The sequence below is a fragment of the Papio anubis genome, chromosome 1, assembly GCF_008728515.1.
Source record: "Papio anubis isolate 15944 chromosome 1, Panubis1.0, whole genome shotgun sequence".
Classification (NCBI taxonomy): Eukaryota; Metazoa; Chordata; class Mammalia; order Primates; family Cercopithecidae; genus Papio; species Papio anubis.
Window position 1 is genome coordinate 141,684,407 of NC_044976.1, and position 19,431 is coordinate 141,703,837.

At 40.8% G+C, this 19,431-nt stretch overlaps 1 protein-coding gene across 1 annotated transcript in view; it reads right to left on the reverse strand.

Annotated features, from left to right (window-relative positions):
* Nucleotides 1–19,431, reverse strand: part of IARS2 (isoleucyl-tRNA synthetase 2, mitochondrial) — a 71,262-nt gene that overhangs the window by 47,806 nt on the left and 4,025 nt on the right. The window lies entirely within an intron of this gene.

Here is a 19,431-nt window from a genome sequence, read left to right on the forward strand (position 1 = left end):
GTGCTCTGACCACTAGCCCAGTAGTCCAGAAAACAATTTCCTCCTGTCCATATCTATCAAAAGTAGAAAAGATATTACATTCTCCTCCCATCCCTTCCCCCCTTTAAAAACTCTAATTTCAAACTGTTTACTAATGAACAGGAAGGAGACTTGTGATCTGAGTGGTTGTCATATTTAAAAAAAAAAATTCATCTAGCTATACATACTTAAGATTGGTACACTTTACTCTGGGTATATTATTTAAATCAATCATCATATAAATAACCTCCTTTCTACTTACCTCTTTGGAAATGGTTTACTTATTTTTTTGTCTCTTCCCTGTAAAACATAAACTCCATGAAATCAGAGAGCTCATCTGTCCTCTTCACCTGTGAATTCCAGCCTTTTGAATGGTTTCTGGCACTAGTCTATATTTATCAAATACATGAATACATGGATGCATATATGCTCTAAACGATGGTATCTTATACAGTAGCCACTGGCCACATGTGATTTTTGGTGCTAGTCCGAATTCAGATGTGATGTAAATTATGAAATATATACCTGATTTCAAACGTGTTACAAAAATATGATATATCTCAATTTTTTTTTTTTTTTTCCCCCCGAGATGGAGTCTCGCTCTATCGCCCAGGCAGGAGTGCAGTGGCCAGATCTCAGCTCACTGCAAGCTCCGCCTCCCGGGTTTACGCCATTCTCCTGCCTCAGCCTCCCGAGGAGCTGGGACTACAGGCGCCCGCCACCTCACCCTCAAAAATTTTTTACATTGACTGTATGTTGAAATGATACTTTAGATATCTGGAGTTAAATATAATATTAAAATTAATTTTGCTTGTTTCTTTTCATTATTTTCTGGGGCCACTAGAAAAATTTTAACTTACCTATATGGCACAAATTTGTAGCTTGCATTATATTTCTTTCTTTTATTTTTTCTTTATTGAAACAGAGTCTCGCTCTGTCACCCAGGCTGGAGTACGGTGGTGCAATCTCGGCTCATTGCAACCTCTGCCTCCCAGGTTCAAGTGATTCTCCTGCCTCAGCTTCCTGAGTAGCTGGATTACAGGTGCGCACCACCATGCCCAGCTAATTTTTTTGTATTTTCAGTAGAGAGGGAGGTTTCACCATGTTGGTCAGGCTGGTCTCGAACTCCTGACCTGATGATCTGCCCGCCTCAGCCTCCCAAAGTGCTGGGATTACAGGTGTGACTCACCGCGCCCAGCCGCTTGCATTGTATTTCTACTGAATAGTGTTGCTCTCAGTCATATGAACAGGATGAAATCAATCACTTGAGCTAATAATTAATAGTGTACCTAATAAGGATTCTAAAATGTAATAATAAAATATAATATATGAAGCCTCTAGTGAAAAGAATAGTAGCAATATAATAGGAATATTTTACTAACTCCTCAGTATCACCACCATCCTCCTTCTCCCCAGAAAAAGTTCCTCCATACTTAAGAGTCACTTATCTCTGTTCCTTTCATTTTTCTAATATTCATATATTGCTTTGTTTGACAGATAAATATCTGAATGCCTACTATATGTCAAGAATATGGTACCTAGAATATGGTAGTAAACAAAAAAAAACATATATTCTGTGTTCTCACGGAGGAACACAGAATATATACCAACATATCACACACTATGGAGAAAAAAGCAAATTACAGGGTTAGAAAATGACATTTAGTGGCTGAGGGTGGTACCATTTTAGAGGGAAGTCAGGAAAGCCTGATGAGATGACATTAGAACAGAATCTGGAAGAAATGAGAAGGTGATCCATGTGAATATTCTGGTGATGCATTCTAGGAAGAGGAAAAAGCAACCAAGACTATAATTAGCATGTGTGAGGAAGGGCAAGAATTGGTCCCCTCCTAGTTCCAAAGTGCCCATGCTCTTCGTTAAGGCTTCAAGAAGCCATCTCTTTATATGAGAGATAGTTTTGTAAGATGCCACTGTTTGGGCCGGGCGTGGTGGCTCACGCCTGTAATCCCAGCACTTTGGGAGGTTCAGGCAGGCGGATCACGAAGTCAGGAGATTGAGAACATCCTGGCTAACACGGTAAAACCCTGTCTCCACTAAAAATACAAAAAATTAGCCGGGTGTGGTGGCGAGCGCCTGTAGTACCAGCTACTCAGGAGGCTGAGGCAGGAGAATGGCGTGAACCCAGAAGCCGGAGGTTGCAGTGAGCTGAGATCCCACCACCGCACTCCAGCCTGGGCGACAGAGCGAGACTCTGTCTCAAAGGGGGGGGAAAAAAAAAAAGATGCCAATTATTCCTTTGCCCTCAATCCACATGGAGCTGGCTCCCTCTGCTCCAGCTCCAAGAGTAAAACACGTGATCCATTGTAGTCATTAACATATTCTATCCCCAAGTCTGCAATGACTGATTCAGAGATGGATGTGTGACCCAAATCAGGCCAATGAGATTCAATTCCAGGACTTTTATAAGAATTGTTGGGGGCCGGGTGCACGACTGTAATCCCAGCACTTTCGGAGGCCAAGGTGGGTGGATCACGAGGTCAGGAGATAGAGACCATCCCAGCTAACATGGTGAAAACCCACCTCTACTAAAAATACAAAAAATTAGCCGGGCGTGGTGGCGGGCACCTGTAGTCCCAGCTATTCGGGAGGCTGAGGCAGGAGAATGGCATGAATCTGGGAGGCGGAGCTTGCAGTGAGTCAAGATTGTGCCACTGCACTCCAGCCTGGGCGACTAAGCGAGACTCTGTCTCAAAAAAAAAAAAAAAAAAAAAAACTGTTGGGAAAGAGGAGGTAGATTAATGTAAGCCTGAAACTGCTGGGAAATGTGCTGGGGGTCTGGGGCAGGGCGGTCACCAAAAGTAGAAAGCCTACCAAAGAGTGAAAGACAGAGAGAAACCAATTCTTAATTTTATTTGAGTTCCTGATCCAGCCATGCAGGTGGCTAAAACTATCTGGACTCTACAGTTAAAATTGCCAGTAAATTCTCTCTCTTTTTGCTTAATCCAGTTAGAGTTGGCTCTTCTACTCCTTGCAAAAAGGTCTGAAATACTAAGAGTTTTATTCTGTATTTATATTACAAAACATGATCTTACTGTGTATATTTAAAACAATAGCTGGCCAGGCGCAGTGGCTCATACCTGTAATGCCAGCACTGTGGGAGGTCAAGGCAGGCAGATCATGAGGTCAGGAGTTCGAGACCAGCCTGGCTAACATGGTGAAACCCTGTCTCTACTAAAAACACAAAAATTAGCCAGGCGTGGTAGTGCGTGCCTATAATCCCAGCTTCTCATGAGGGTGAGGCAGGAGAATCGCTTGAACCCAGGAGGTGGAGGTTGCAGTAAGCTGAGATCGCGCCACCACCACACTCTAGTCTGGGCGACAGAGCAAGACTCCATCTCAAAAAAAAAAAAAAAAAGAAAAGATAATTATTTTTCTCAAATTAATGTCTTTACTCTTTGAATACATGCAGCAGAAAGTTTCAGAAGCAACATGGATAAGAGAAATGAGGAGCCTTACATAATTTAAATAGAGGTAAAGACATAACAGCAATAATTTTAAAGCAAAGATAATATCTGCTGAAGCTTCTAAGTGGTAAATAGTAAGAGTATATTGGACTAGACAAGAGTAAGCCAGACTAATCTATTTAGTTTTATTCATCAGCACCAGAACTAGACTGCTTCAATACTGTAGTATATTCCTCTCTGGTACAGCAAGTCATTCTTCATCTTTCTCTAAATTTTCTTAAATATTCAAACCCATTTACTTTCCAGATGTACGTTTTAGCTATTAAGCTCATTTTTTGTTTGTATTTATATTTGTTGTTTGTGATTACAAGAGTAATACAGCTTCCTTGTTTCAAAAAATGTCAAGCCTGGCACAGGAGCATGCACCTGTAGTCCTAGCTACTCAGGAGGCTGGGGCAGAAAGACTGCTTGAGCCCAGGGTTTGGGGCTAGCCTGGGCAAGATAGTGAGATTCTGTGGAAAAAAATTAAAAAAAAATTCAAGTGTTATAAAAATAATCAATATTGGCTGGGCACAGTGGCTCATGCCTGTAATCCCAGCACTTTGGGAGGCCAAAGTATGCGGATCACGAGGTCAGGAGTTCGAGACCAGCTTAGCCAACATGGTGCAACCCTATCTCTACTAAAAATACAAAAAAATTTAGCTGGGCGTGGTGGCGGGCACCTGTAATCGCAGCTATCTGGGAGGCTGAGGCAGAAGAATCGCTTGAATCCGGGAGGCGGAGGTTGCAGTAAGCCAAGATTGTACCATTGCACTCCAGTCCAGGCAACAGTGTAAGACTCCATCCCCAAAATGAATAAATAAAATAAAATAATAATAATAATAAATATTGACTGGGTGCAGTGGCTCATGCCTGTAATCACAGCACTTTGGGAGGTCGAGGTGGGTGGATCACCTGAGGTCAGGAGTTCGAGACCAGCCTGGCCAACAAGGTGAAACCCCATCTCTACTGAAAATATAAAAATTAGCTGGGTGTGGTAGCGTGTACCTGTAAACCCAGCTACTCAGGAGGCTGAGGCATGAGAATCACTTGAACCCAGAAGCCGGAGGTTGCAGTGAGCCAAGATCACGCCACTGCACTCCAGCTTGGGGGATAGAGTGAGACTCTGTCTCCAAAAAAATAATAATAATAATAAAGTTTTTAAAATTTTTATAAAAGTAGATGCTAATATAATACAGTTTTAAAACGTATTTTTCTACTCTCATTTAATACATGTTTTATGTCAGTGCATGTAGATCTACCTCATTCCTTTTAAGATTATATAGTACTTCATTACCAAGCTGTATTTAAGCCCCACTGTAGCCATCCAAAATGAGCTACTACTGTAATTCAAGATTAAAACAGGTTAGTTAACATTTCTTTTACCTAAAGCGCAGCCACTTTTTCTAACAAAATTTCCAAAATTTCAACTAGCCAAAGCATCAAAAGAATAGAGTTCAATTATCAGAACAAAGATAGCCCTAAAATGTATCTAATATGTATGACTACAAAAGGCTCAGAGAACCATAGCAATGGAATAGTGCTGAAAGAACACATTTGCTGTTTGGAAAAAAAAATCAATTTAGATACTCAACTTATGACATCAACCCCAAAAAAGTCCAAATAAAGAATTAGACATTTATCATCATAAATCAATGTGAAAATCAAAGCACACAGAAATCACAGATAGGCAAATTAAAACATTTAAATATTACATTTGGCCTGTCAAATTAGCAATATATACTCAAGTTAGCAATAATGTTCAATGTTAGTTGTATATAATAAGGTAAGTCTCTCAAGTTTGGTTGTAGTATTAAAAGTGATATAACCAGCCAGGCACAGTGACTCATGCCTGTAATTCCAGCACTTTGGAAGGCCGAGGTGGGTGGATCACAAGGTCAAGAGATTGAGATCATCCTGGCCAACATGGTGAAACCCCATCTCTATTAACAATACAAAAATTAGCCGGGCGTGATGGCTTGCGCCTGTAGTCCCAGCTCCTTGGGAGGCTGAGGCAGGAGAATTGCTTGAGCCTGAGAGGAGGAGGTTGCCGTGAGCAGAGATCATGCCACTGCACTCCGGCCTGGCGACAGAATAAGACTCCATCTCAAAAAAAAAAAAAGAAAAAGTGATATAACCTATTGAAAAGCAGTTTAGCACTAAGTATCCGGTAATTTCTGTGTAGTAATATACCTCAAAGAAATAATCTGAATTTTTCAAAAAGTTATAGGTAGTAAAATATTCATTATATCATACTGTTATACAGTCATTAAAACACCTAAGTAAGGTATAACAATGTGGGAAATTATTTATATTAAAAACATTAGGAGGGCCGGGCACAGTGGCTCACGCCTGTAATCCCAGCACTTTGGGAGGCCAAGGCAGGTGGATCACCTGAGGTCAGGAGTTCAAAACCAGCCTGGTCAATGTGGCGAAACCCTGTCTCTACTAAAATACAAAAATTAGCTGAGTGTGGTGGCGTAGGCCTGTAATCCCAGCTACTCGGGAAGCTCAGGCACGAGAATCGCTTAAACCCAGGAGGCAGGGGTTGCAGTGAGCCGAGATCACGCCACTGCACTCCAGCCTAGGTGACAGAGCGAGACTCCATCTCAAAAAATAAAAATAAAATAAAATAAAATAAAAACTTTAGGAGAAAAGGGAAGACACAAAAACAACATAAACTTTTTTTTTTTCTTGAGATAGGGTCTTGTTCTGTCAACCAAGCTACAGTGCAGTGATACGATCACAACTCACTATAGCCTCCACTTCCCAGACCCAAGTGATCCTTCCACCTCAGCCTCCCAAGTAGCTGGAACCACAGGCTCATGCCACCACATCTGGCTTAATATATTTTTTTTTTTTGTAGGGGCAGGGTCTCCCGATGTTGCCCAGGCTGGTCTCGAACTCCTAGGCTCAGGCAATCCTCCCGCCTTGGCCTCCCAAAGTGCTGGTATTACAGGTATGAGCCACTGTGGCTGGCCTACAACTTTTTCTAACATTAAAAATACTAAGCAGTCCAGACTGGGTGCGGTGGCTCATACCTGCAATCCCAGCACTTTGGGAGGCCGAGGCAGGCGGATCACGAGGTCAGGAGATCAAGACCATCCTGGCTAACACAGTGAAACCCCATCTCTACTAAAAATACAAAAAATTAGCCGGGCATAGTGGCGGGCACCTATAGTGCCAGCTACTTAGGAGGCTGAGGCAGGAGAACGGCGTGAACCTGGGAGGTGGTGCTTGTAGTGAGCTGGGATCGCACCACTGCACTCCAGCCTGGGCGACAGAGCGAGACTCCGTCTCAAAAAATATATGTATATAAAAAATAAAAAATAAAAAATAAAAATACTAAAGAGTCCCAATCACTCGGGAGGATGAGGCCAGAGAATCACTTGAGCCCACAAGTTCAATGTGCCAGCCTCAGCAATATAGTGAGACCCAGTCTCTAAAAAATACTAAGAAACTAGCCTAAATTATTAATAGTGCTTACGTCTGGCTGGTAGGATTAGAGTAATTTTAATTTTCTTTTTGTTTTTTTCTTTGAGACAGGGTCTCAGGGTCTTACTCTGTCACCCAGGCTGGAGTGCAGTGGCACAATCTTGGCGATTCTCATGCCTGCCGAGTAGCTGGGATTACAGGTGCACGCTAGTACGCTATTTTTTATGTGTTTAGTAGAAACAGTGTTTCACCATGTTGCCCAGGCTGGTCTCAAACTCCTGGGCTCAAGCAATCCACCCACCCCAGTCTCCCAAAGTGCTGGGATTACACGTGTAAGCCACTGTGCTGACCAATTTTAATTTTCTTCTTTCAATTTTCTTGTGTTTTCCAAATCTACCTTTATAATCAGAAAAAAAAAAAAAAAAAAAGTTAACTTTTTTAGAAGTTTCAAAATAGGCCACGTGCGGCAGCTCACGCCTGTAATCCCAGCACTTTGGGAGGCCAAGGTGGGTGGATCACCTGAGGTACAGAGTTCGAGACCAGCCTGGCCAACATGGTGAAACCCCATCTCTACTAAAAATATAAAAAAATCAGCTGGGAGTGGTAGTGGGCGCCTGTAATCCCAGCTACTCAGGAGGTTGAGGCAGGAGAATTGCCTGAACCCAGGAGACAGAGGTTGCAGCGAGCCAATATGGTCCCACTGCACTCCAGCCTGGGTGACAGAGTGAAATTCTGTCTCAGGAAAAAAAAAAAAAAAAAGGTTCAAAACAGACTTTCTGCTTCTGGGAAGAGGGAATAGAAATACATTCCCCTACTCCTTCAATTAAATATAATTTTATCATTTTTTTCTTTATAAAAAAATTCTGAATCATATATTGACTAAAAAATTAAATATAATTTTTAAAAATCATGGATGTTATATATTTAAATAGCACGAAAAGACTCTAAAAGAGGCTGGGCACGGTGGCTCATGCCTGTAATCCCAGTACTTTGGGAGGCCAAGGAGGGTGGATCATGAGGTCAAGAGATTGAGACCCTCCTGGTCAACATGATGAAACCCCGTCTCTACTAAAAATACAAAAATTAGCTGGGCATGGGGGCACACAACTATAGTTCCAGCTACTCGGGAGGCCAAGATAGGAGAAGTGCTTGAACCTGGGAGGCGGAGGTTGAGGAAAAAAAAAAAAAAAGAAAAGACTCTAAAAGCAGAAGACTGTCTCAGGACCTTAGGACCCAGGAACAACATAGTGGCGAGCTTCCTGGGTTTTCTTTTTGCCTCATATGCCCTAGACAGGCTAAAGAAGCCAGCCACCTGGAAACGACAACCGGTACAGATCAAAAGAAGCCAAAACAAAAGCCTGTTCTCTCTGGGCCAAAAGAACAACAACCCAAAAACAAAACAAAACAAAAAACAGGAGAGGGGAACCTAGCAAGACAGGAAACTAAAACAACAGCTCTCACTCTGCTCTAACCAACTACCACAGAAAAAATGCAGCCTCACCCACACCCCTTTGAACAAAAGCGGAGAGGGAAGCCTAGACATCTATCCTCAGCAATGTATCACAAGGCACCCTAACCCCTTCTCCTCCACCAGGGTGGTACAAGAAAGCCAAGTAGGGAGTGAAGATTTCATTCCCACCGGGTAGTAATGAGAACACCTCTGCAGTGTCAGTGAAGATCCGGCGGGGAGCCTGGACTTCCACTCCCACAGAGCAATGAGGAGGCATCCCTCCCTGTTTCCAATGGGTGGTGTCAGAGGAGGATGAATGCAGAGTCAGGACTTTCACTACTGCCCAGTGGAGAGAATACCAGTCTACTCCTGCCAAGGTGTCAGCAGAGGTCGGGCAGAATGTAGTAACAAGGCACACTAACTAAAACCTTCTAGCCAGGATGGTATCAGGGAAAGCCTAGGGGGAGGCGGAACTCCTACCCTTCCCTGCAGCAATGAGAAGCCCCCTTCTTCAGTGTCAAGAAAGGCTGAGTGGAGAGTCTAGACTTCTGTATCCACCAGCTGTAGCCAGGCAGTGATCCCTGTCTACTGTCAGAGCGGGGTCAGAGAAGCCAGCTAACACAGAACATTTAAATAAGCTTCAGAATCTCACAATACACAAAATGTTTCAACTAAAAGAACCACTCATCATACTAAGAACCAGGAGGATTTGAAACTACGTGAAAAAAGACAACCAATGGATAACCAACATTGAGATGACAGGCAAGTTAGCCTTAGCTGACAAACACTGTAAAGCAGCCATGATAAAAACACACTTGAAAAACATGAAAGAGTAGAAAGCCTAAGCAAAGAAACAAAGTTTCAGCAAAGAAATAGAAGATACCAAGAAAAATTAAATGAAAATTTTTATAAATGAAAAATAGTGAAAATAAAAAGCTCAGTGAGTAGGCTCAAATATGAAATGGAGGGGACAATGGAAAGAACCACTGAAATTTAAGATAGATGAATAGAAATTACCCAGTCTAAAAAGCAGGGAAAAGGCCAGCCACGGTGGCTCATGCCTGTAATCTCAGCACTTTGGGAGGCCGAGGCAGGTGGATCACGAGGTCAGGAGTTTGAGGACAGCCTGGCCAACATGGTGAAACCCCATCTCTACTAAAGATACAAAAAATTAGCCAGGGGTGGTGGCGCGCGCTGGTAATCCCAGCGACTCAGGAGGCGGCTGAGGCAGGAAAATCACTTGAACCCAGAAGGCGGATGTTGAAGTGAGCCTAGATCGCACCACCGCACTCCAGCCTGGGTGACAGGGTGAGACACTGTCTCAAAGAAAAAAAAAAAGGCGGAGATAAAACAGACTAGAAAAAACGAAAACAAAAACAAAACAAAACAAATCAGGAACCTGTGGTCCTATAGCAAAAGATCTAACATTCATATTATGGGTGTTCTGAAAGAAGACTTTTTCAGAGTTGAGAAAATACAGAATAAATAATAGCCCAAAACATCCCAGATTTAACAGGAGATATAAACCTATAAATTCAAAAAGCTGAACAAACTCCAAACAGGCTAAATTCAAAGAAATCCATGCCAAAGTATATCATAATTAAACTTCTGGAAATGAAAGACAAAGTATCTTGAAAGCGGTCACAGAAAAATGGCCTCTTACCTATAAGGGGAAAGTAATTCAAATGACAGTAGATTTCTTATCAGAAAACACGGAGGCCAGAAGGAAGTGGCACAGTACTTTTCAAGTGCTGAAAAAGAAGAATCATCAATCCCGAATGCTACAGACAACAAAAACATACTTCAAAGGATGAAACAGAAATCAAGACATTCTCAGATAAAGGAAATAGATTTGTGATCAGCAGATTTACACTAAAAGAATGGCTAAAGCACAATTTCCTAAAGGGGAAAAACAAGAAAAAAAAAATAAAGCAGGACCTGGAACATCAGGAAGGACTAAAAAACAGTAAGCAAAAATATGGGTAAATATAGAAAACTTTGTTTAGTCGTATCACAAATTATGTTTCACAGTTGAAAAAATAACTGTCAAACACTGTCTTATGTGGACAGAAATGCATGTAGAGGAAATATGTAAACCAAATCACAAACAGGGATGGGTAAAGGGATATAAAAGGACACGTGCTTCTATACTTCACTTGAAATGGTGAAATAGTAATACCAGTAGACTGTGATAAATGTATTCAAATATATGATATATACACATAAACATGATACACATGACATATATGTATATGTGTATACATATGCATGTGTGATAACATACACAGGTATCTATAATACACATATATATACACACATATGAAATATATCAACCACTAAAAGAGCTAAAAAAAATACACTCATAAACAATATAGGTAAATCAAAATGTAATATTAAAAAAAAAAGTTCAAGTAACCCATAGAAAGACAAGAAAAAGCAGATGGAAAAACAAAAAAACAAAAAACAAAAAAATTAAATGGTAGCCTTAAGCCTTAATATTATCAATAATTATGTTAAGTGTAAGCAGCCTAAACAAGCCAATTAAAATATAGAAACTGATGACCAGGCACGGTGGCTCATGCCTGTAATCCTAGCACTTTGGAAGGCTGAGGTGGGCAGATCACGAGGTCAGGAGATCAAGACCATCCTGGCTAACATGGTGAAACCCCGTCTCTACTAAAAATACAAAAAAAATTAGCCGGGTGTGGTGGCGGGTGCCTGTCATCCCAGCTACTCAGGAGGCTGAGGCAGAAGAATCACTTGAACCTGGGAGGCAAAGGTTGCAGTGAGTGAGACAGCGCCACTGCACTCCAGCCTGGGTGACAGAGTGAGACTCCGTCTCAAAAAAAAAAAGAAAAAAATATATATGTATATAGAAACTGGTAGCATGAACTTTAAAAATATGACCCTATTATATGCTATCCACCAAAAAAAAAAAAAACACTTTTAATATAACAATACAGGCAAATTGAAAGAAAAAGGATACAGAAAGACAAATCATGCAAACAATTTTAAAACAAAAAGCATGTGCTCTACTAATATCAGATACAACAGACTTCAGGCCAGGAGCCGTGGCTCACTCCTGTAAGACCAGCATTTTGGGAGGCCAAGGCGAGCAGATCACTTGAGCTTAGGAGTTCAAGACCAGCCTGGGTAACGTGGCAAAACCCTGTCTCTACAAAAAAAATACAAATATTAGCCAGGTGTGGTGGCATGCACCTGTAGTCCCAACTACTTGGGGGGTTGACGCAGCAAGATTGTTTGGGCTCGGGAAGTCAAGACTGTCATGAGCCGTGAAAGACTTGAGAACAAAGAAAATTACCAGAGACAGAGAACTACATAATGATAAAAGGTTCAATCCACAAAGAAAACATAGCAATCCTAAATATGTATGCACCAAAAATCAGAGGTGTAAAATACGTAAAGCAAAAACTTACAGAACTTAAAGAAGAAACAGACAATGCACAATTATAAGTAGAGACTTTAATTCTCTCAACAACTGATAGACCTAAACCAAAAATCAGCAAGGTTATATATGAACTTAACAATACATTAACCAACAGGATGTAAAGAACATTACAAACGACTACACCCAACAAAAGAAAATGTACATTTCTATTATGTGTCAACAAAGCAAAAAATACAACAAACCATATCTTGGGCCATAAAAATAAAACTCAACAAATTAAAAAAATTTTTAAATCAGGCCAGGTGCAGTGGCTCATGCCTGTAATCTCAGCACTTTGAGAGGACAAGGCGGGCAAATCATCTGAGGTCGGGAGTTCAAGACCAGCCTGACCAACATGGAGAAACCCCGTCTCTACTAAAAATACAAAATTAGCCAGGTGTGGTGGCGCACACCTGTAATCCCAGCTGTTCCAGAGGTTGAGGCAGGATCCAGGAGGCAGAGGTTGTGGTGAGCCAAGATCATGCCACCGCACTCCAGCCCAGGCAACAGTGCAAGACTCCATCTCAAAAAAAAAAAAAAAAAAAAAAAGAACTGAAATCATAGAATATGTTCTTCATCCATAATAGATTCAAATATAAATGAATAAACGAAATATAACAGAAAGATCTTCAAACACCTAAAAACTAAACAACTCACATGTGAGGCCAGACACAGCGGCTCACACCTGTAATCCCAAAATTTGTGAGGTCAAGGGCAAGAGGATCACTTGAGGCTGGGAGTTCGAGACCAGCCTGGTTAATACAGCAAGAACTTGTCTCTGCAAAAAATTAAAAATAAATAAATAAAAACCTATAAACAGCACACATGTGAAAAAATCACAAATCAGAAAGGAATCCTCAAGGAAAATTTTTGTTTTAGTTGTTGAAACAGGGTCTCGCTCTGTCGCCAGTCTGAAGTGCAGTAATGCGATCGTGGCTTATTGCAGCTTTTGACTGCCCAGGCTCAGATGATTCTCCCACCTCAGCTTCCCAAGTAGCTGACACTACAGGCGCGTGCCACCATGCCCAGCTAATTTTTGTATTTTCAGTAGATACAGGATTTCACCATGTTGCCCAGGCTGGTCTTGAACTCCTGGCCTCAAATGATCTGCCTACCTCGGCCTCACAAAGTGCTGAGAATACAGGCATGAGCCACTGCACCTGTCCTCAAGGAAAATTTTAAAAACGGCTGTAGTCCCAGCTATTCGTGAGGCTGAGGCATGAGAATCACTTGAACCCAGGAGGCAGAAGTTGCAGTGAGCCAAGATTGCGCCACTGCACTCCAGCCCAGGCGACAGAGCAAGACTCTGTCTCAAAAATAAATAAATAAATAAAATAAAAATAAATAAAGAAGCAGAAATCAGTGAAATTAAAAACAGAAAAAAAAAAAAAACTAAAACAATGAAACAAAGTCTGACTTCAGGAATGATAGCATGAGGAGTTATGTGCATCTGTTTCCTAGTAAAATTGGTAAAAATTATCTTTAAAAACAACCATTTGAAGTCCCTGGAATTGATCCTAAAGATATATACCAAACGCAGAAACATCTATATAAGACAAATCTTCAAAACTAGGTAAGAAAAGTGAGCGTCTATGGTATTTGACCTAAGACCACTCCCTCTCTCCTCACTACCAGTTAGTTCAAGGAGGCCAAGACTACTCCCCCCAATACTGCTGCAGCCTAGAACACGAGGATCCCTATTTTCCCAGCTCCCAGTCAAGGGCTACCTTTCCCAGGAAGGGCAGGACATCAAAATGTCTCATCCTTCCCCAGCTACCTATTGCTGAGGCTAAGTTCTGGGCAAGTGTGGTCAAAAGGCAGAAGCTCCCTTTCTTCACTCAGCCCCCACTCACAGAAGAGTGTAGGTCTGCTGGGAATACTGGGAGTCCGATTACTCTTGTCCTCACTCATAAGATGGTGGTTCCATACCAGGAGAGGCTGCTTAAGAGGACCTTATGGTACTGCCCACCCCATGAACATCTGACTCCTAAAGTGGGGGTATCCCTCACAGACGTGTACAGTGGTTCCTACTCCAGAGACCTGACTGGAAGATGTTGCCGGGCTGGAAGAGAAGCAGGCAGTAAAATGCATAGTTCCCAAACTCTTCCCATTAATAGAGCATTGAGCAGTTCAGGCCTAATGGGGCTCTCAGAAACAGTAAAGGCCATAGGAAAAGGCAGTTTAGAAGATCCACAGGTTCAAGATGATACAGGCTAAACTATAGGCCACATAGCTTGGAGGAGAGAACCAGGGGGAGAAACAGCTGAGAGAAGCCCTCTTGCGATCAGAACAAATATCAGACACTGACATTAAGAATAAATCCTTCAAAAGACCTCCACTTTGATTAGATTAGTCTACAGAGCAATTTATGCCCCAGGGAATTACTGAAAACAATAGAGTCAAGAGCCGGAAAATCTCACAGCTAAATAAATCGGTGTTGTCAGGGAAAGACAGGATAGGAGCTCTGCCAAAATCACCGTCAACCCAGGGTGACTGTGGACATACCCAAAGCTATGCCTCCCTAAGAATCAGAGGCTTAACACAAGGGAAGAATGGGAGGAGGCAAAAACAGACTTCATGAAAATAATCCAGTCGGTCACAAGTAAATAACAATTACAAGCTCTCAGAGGTGCTAGAGGCCATTATTCATTTACTACATCAAAAATGCCCAGTTTCCAACAAAAAAAATTACAAGACATACAAAGAAATACAAAGTATGATGCACACACTGGGAAATAAAGCAGAAAATAGAAACTACCTATAAAAGTAATCAGATGTCAAATGTGACAGGAAAAGACTGCAAAAGTGACATAAATGTTCAAAGAACTAACAGAATCCATGATTAAAGAGGTAAAGGAAGGTATGATGATAATGTCACATCTAACAGAGAATATCACTAAAGAAATAGATATTTTGCCAGGCAGTGGCGCATACCTGTAATCTCAGCACTTTGGGAGGCTGAGGTGGGTGGACCACCTGAGGTCAGGAGTTCGAGACTAACCTGACCAACATGGTGAAACCCTGTCTCTACTAAATACATAAATTAGCCAGGCATGGTGGCGGGCGCTTGTAATCCCAGCTACTTGGGAGGCTGAGGCAGGAGAATTGCTTGAACGTGGGAGGCGGAGGTTGGAGTGAGCCGAGATTGTGCCACTGCACTCCAGCCTGGGCAACAAGGGCAAAACTCCATCTCAAAAAAAAAAAAAAAAGGAAAGAAAGAAAGAAACAGATTTTTTTAAAAAAAGACCCAAAATTAAAAATTCAGTGGAGCGGTTCAACAGTAGATATAAACTAGCAGAAGAAAAAATAAACTTAAAGATAGATCAATAAAGATTGTATAATCCAAAGAAAAATAACAAAACTAAACAGAGCCTCAGAGCCATCATTACACACACCAGTCAGCATACCAACAAATGCATAATGAGAGTTTCAGAGGAAAGGAGAGAAGCACGGGCAGAAAAATATCCGAAGAAACAATAACTGAAAATTTCTCAGCCGGGCACGGTGGCTCAAGCCTGTAATCCCAGCACTTTGGGAGGCCGAGACGGGCGGATCATGAGGTCAGGAGATCGAGACCATCCCGGCTAACATGGTGAAACCCCGTCTCTACAAAAAAATACAAAAAACTAGCCAGGTGAGGTGGTGGGCGCTTGTAGTTCCAGCTACTCGGGAGGCTGAGGCAGGAGAACGGCCTAAACCTGGAAGGCGGAGCTTGCAATGAGCTGAGATCCAGCCACTGCACCCCAGCCCGGGCGACAGAGCGAGACTCCGTCTCAAAAAAAAAAGAAAAAAAGAAAAAAAAAAAGAAAATGTCTCAAATGTACTGAAGAACACCAATACCAACCCATACATCCAGAAAGTTCAATGAACTCCAAGAAGGAAAAAACACAAAGAGATCAAAAAAAGATATCACAGTAAAAAAGATATCACAGTAAAAAGGTTAGAGACAAAGGGAAAATCTTGAAAGCCACAAGAGAAAAAGTTATCATCACCTACAAGGGAAGCCTAATAAAACTAGCAGCTGACTTCTCAGGAAAAACAAGGGAGGGCAGAAAGTAATGGGATAACACATTCAATGTGCTCAAAGGAAAAAAAAACCTATCAACCAAGAATTTGATATCTACCAAAGTTATCTTTCGAAAATGAAAGAAAAATAAAGCCATTCCTATATTTAGAAAATAAAAGAGAGAGAATTTGTTGCTAGCAGGCCCACTTCACAAGAAATATAAAAGGAAGTTCTCTAGGCTAAAAGGAAAGGACCACAGGTGGTAATTCAAATCCACAGAAACAAACAAAAAGGATCAGTAAAGGTAATTAAGTAGTTATAAATAACAGTAATAAGTCCATTTTTTCTACTTTCTTAACTGATGTAAAAGTCAAAGGAGGCTGGGCCTGGTGGCTCACACCCGTAATCCCAGCACTTTGAGAGGCCAAGGTGGGCGATCACCTGAGGTCAGGAGTTTGAGACTAGCCTGACCAACATGGCAAAACCCCATATCCATTAAAAATATATATATACACAAAAAAATTAGCCAGGTGTGGTGGTGGGCACCTGTAATCCCAACTACTCAGAAGCCAGAGGCAGGAGAATCACTTGAGCCTGGAAGGCAGAGGTTGCAGTGAACCACGACCGCGCCACTACACTTCAGCCTGTGCGACACAGCAAGACTCCATCTCAAAAAAAAAGGCAAAATAATAATTATAACAACGTAATGCAAGGTTTGTAACATAAATAGATGTAATATGCATAACAACAAAACCACAAGAAGGGAGAAAAGAGAATATGAGTAACATTTCTATATTGTACTTAAACTAAGCCAGCATAAACCTGAAGCTGATTCTGTTAAAATGTACATGGTAAGCTCTAGGGCAACCACAAATAAACTATCTCAAAAAACACACTAAAAATGTCATTAAAGACATCTAAAAAATTCATTAAAGAAATTTAAATGCAGCTGGGCATAGTGGCTCACACCTATAATCATGATACTTTGGGAGGTTGAAGCAGGAGGATCACTTGAGGCTAGGAGTTTGATACCAGCCTGGGCAATGTAACGAAACCCTATCTCTACAATAAATAAAAGAAACTAGCCAAGTGTGGAGGTGTGTGCCTGTTGTCCCAGCTACTTAGGAGATTGAGGCAGGAGGAATGCCTGAGTCCAAGACTTCAAGGCTGCAGTCAGCTATGATCACATGACCAGACTCCAGCCTAGGAGACAAAATAAGACAGTGTCTCTAAAAAAAATAAAAAATAAACTTACATGCTTCGTTACAAAATATTCACTCAATGTAAAAGATAGCAGTAAAGAAGAAATAGAGAAACAAAAAAGATATTCAAGAAGGTCACAGGATACAAAATTTAAAATTATATTTTATATACTAGCCATGAACATATAGACATAAAAATTTAAAATACAGGTTGAGTACCCTTCTCCAAAATGCTTGGGACTAGAATATTCCAGATTTTGGAGTTTTTCAGACTTTAGAATATTCGCACATACATAATACGATATCTTGGGCACGGGACCCAACTCTAAACACGAAATTCACTTATGTGTCATAAATACCTTATCCACATAGCCTGAAGGTAATTTTATATAATATTTTAAACAATTCTGTGCATGAAACAGTATTCACTGCATCTGTCATGTAAGGTCAGGTATAAAATTTTCCACTTGTGGCATCATGTCAGTGCTCAAAAAGTTTCTAATTTTGCAGTACTTCCGATTTCAAATTTTCAGATTAGGAATGTTCAACCTGTATAATATCATTTACAATCACTTAAAAAAAAAGAAACAGAAAACATGTTACCAGATTATATGCTGAAATTACAAAACACTGATGAAAGAATCAAAGACCTAAATAAACGGAAAGATATTCCATGTTCATAGATTGGAAGAGTCAACATAATAAAGATGTCAACTCCCCGCAAACTAACATATGGGTTTTAATGTATCCCTATAAAAATCCCAGCAAAAGTTTTTGTGTGTGTGGCAACAGAAAAGATTATTTCAAAATTTATATAGAAAAGCAAAGGAACTAAAACAGCTAAAGCAGTTTTGAAAAGGAATAATATAAGAGGAATCAGTCTACCCAATTTCAATACTTATTCTGTAGCTACAATAATCAAAACCATGGTATTCACAAAGAAATGGACACATAGATCATTGGAACAGAACAGAGCATCCAGAAATAAATCCACACAAATATGCCCAACTAATTTCTGACAGTGGTACAAAAGCAATTCATTGTGGAAAGACAGCCTTTTCAACAAATGATACCAAACCAACTAGACATCCATATGGGAAAAAAATAAACCATGACCTAAGTCTTATACATTATAAAACAATTAACTCAAAATGGATCACAGACTTAAATATAAAATGTAAAACGTTTAGAAAAAATATATGAGAAAGGCCAGGCGCAGTGGTTCACACCTGTAATCCTAACAGTTTGAGAGGCTGAGGCGGGGGGATCACGAGGTCAGGAGATCAAGACCATCCTGGCTAACACAGGATGTTACTAAAAATACAAAAAATTAGCTGGGCATGGCGGCATGCGCCTGTAGTCCCAGCTGCTGGGGAGGCTGAGGCAGGAGAATGGTGTGAACCTGGGAGGCAGAGCTTGCAGTGAGCGAGATAGTGCCCCTGCACTCCAGCCTGGGTGACAGAGCAAGACTCCGTCTAAAAAACAAAAAAAAAATCTATATACACAATAAAAAAAATGTATGAGAAAATCTTCAGGCTCTAGGGTTAGGCAAAGAATTATCTTCGATATGACACTAAAAGTATGATTCATAAAAGAATAAAATGACAAACTGAACTTCATCAAAATTAAAAAATTTTACTATGCAACAGACTCTGATAAAAGAATGAAAAGAAAAACTACAGATTGAGAGAAAATAGTTGCAAATCACATATCTGAAAAAAGGTTTATTACCTAGAATATATAAAGAACTATCAAAACTTAACAGTAAAAAGAAAAAAAAAATCCAATTAAGAAATGGACAAAAGACATAAAGAGACATTTCACCAAAGAGATTCAACCCATGGCAAATGAATATATGGAAAGGCTTACAACATCATTAGCCAATATGAAAATGCAAATTAAAAGCAAAATGATACATCACTACGCACCTGTTAGAATGGCTAAAATTTAAAATAGTCACAACACCCAAATGCTAGCAGGAATGCAGAGAAACCAGACCATTCATACACTGCTAAATAAGCATGTAAAATGGGGCCGAGCATGGTGGCTCACACCTGTAACCCCAGCACTTTGGGAGGCAGAAGCGGGTGAATCACTCGAGGTCAGGAGTTCAACACCGGCCTGGCCAACATGGCAAAACCCATCTCTACTAAAAATATAAAAATTAGCCAGGCATGGTGGTGGACACCTGTAATGCCAGCTACTTGGGAGACTGAAGCAGAAGAATCACTTGAACCTGGGAGCTGAAGGTTGCAGTGAACCAAGATTGTACCCCTGCAATCCAGCCTGGGCAAAAGAGCAAGACTCCATCTCAAAAAAAAAAAAAAAAAGAAAAGAAAAATGTAAAATGGTACAGCCATTCTGGAAACCAGTCTGGCATTTTCTTAAAAAAATAAACATGCAACTAC